This window comes from Trichechus manatus, unplaced genomic scaffold (genome assembly GCF_000243295.1).
Source record: "Trichechus manatus latirostris isolate Lorelei unplaced genomic scaffold, TriManLat1.0 scaffold00107, whole genome shotgun sequence".
NCBI classification, from domain to species: Eukaryota; Metazoa; Chordata; class Mammalia; order Sirenia; family Trichechidae; genus Trichechus; species Trichechus manatus.
The window spans coordinates 26026-27464 of record NW_004444043.1 but is presented as its reverse complement, the minus strand read 5'-3'; positions in this window follow the sequence as shown (position 1 = coordinate 27464).

Genomic DNA, 1439 nt, shown 5'->3' with positions numbered 1-1439 from the left:
GAGATCCTAGCACTGTTCTTAATATGTATAACCAAAATTCATTGTCTTCGAGTTAATTCCAACTCATAACGTCCCTGTAGGACAGAGCAGAACTGCCCCATAGGGTTTCCAAGGAACACCTGGTGGATTCGAACTACTGACCTTTTGGTTAGCAGCCGAACTCTTAACCACTACGCCACCAGGGTTTCCTTAATATGTATAAGGGCTTAAAATTTTTTGGCTCTCATCCCTCCTGAACAACCTCTATCCATTTAATGGAGACCTGGTGGTGCAATGGTTAAGAGCTCAGGCTGCTAACCAAAAGGTTAGCAGATTGAATCCACCAGCCACTCCTTGGAAACCCTATGGGGCAGTTCTACTGTGTCCTATAGGGTCACTATAAGTCAGAATCAACTTGACACCCATGGGTTTTGGTTTGCTTTTTTTCAGCCTTTTATGCAGAGGTCCCTGGGTAGTGCAAATTGTTTGCTCTAAGCTACTAGTCAAAGGATTTTAATGGTTCTATCCCACCCAGCAGTGTCACAGAAGAAAGATCTGGCAATTTGCTTCCATAAAGATTACAGCCAAGAAAACCCTATGGAGCAGTTCTATTCTGACATACATTGAGTTGTCATGAGTTGGAATCGGCTTGACAGCAGTGGTTTGGTTTGGTTTTTGGTTGGCCTTTTCTGCATCTATACTGGAAGATCTCACAATATGGAACTTCCCTAAGCATAGGTAGGTAGCAGAGTTACTGAATGGCCACAAAGATGACCACTGTCCACCGCATTCTCTAAATACTTACCTTGTATGGAGTAGCTCAGATCATTTCTAGCTTGTACTTCTACATAGCTGTGCTTTTTCATTCCCTGCTATATGACATATGGTAGGAACCAATTCCAAGAGCCCTGGAGACACTGCACCTGTATGTCCTGCACCTAAGTGACGTTTTTACTCTTGAGAAGAAAGAACAATGTTCTGGCATGCACAAAACATATGCTAATCAGCTGCACTCTTCAGGCACAAATGAGGATAACATGTTCATTGTTTAGACACTGGAATTGTTCATTACAAAATGACACAGTGTTTGCCAATTTCGTCTTCATTATAAATGTAAATATTAACTGGTGATATGCAAAAGAATACAAAAAGTCAACAGCAATTAATTGGCTTCTGCAGTAATTAGCAACTGTAAGGCAAACACTTAGGAGCGCTTGTAATTGTCTGCATTAGGAATACACCTCCTGTACAGATCTAATTAGCAGTTTAAATAGTTGAGAAATTATATGCCTCTTGCCTTTACACTCCCTGAAGTACTGTTCATTAATGGGGGAAAAAATTGCTAGTATATGTCATTTGCATAGCCTTGCGTTAAGGGCTCTACATCAAAGCCTCCGTTACTGCCTCATACTGAATAATTCTAAGCTGTGGCTTGTGGACCAAGACAGCTGTATGAGGCA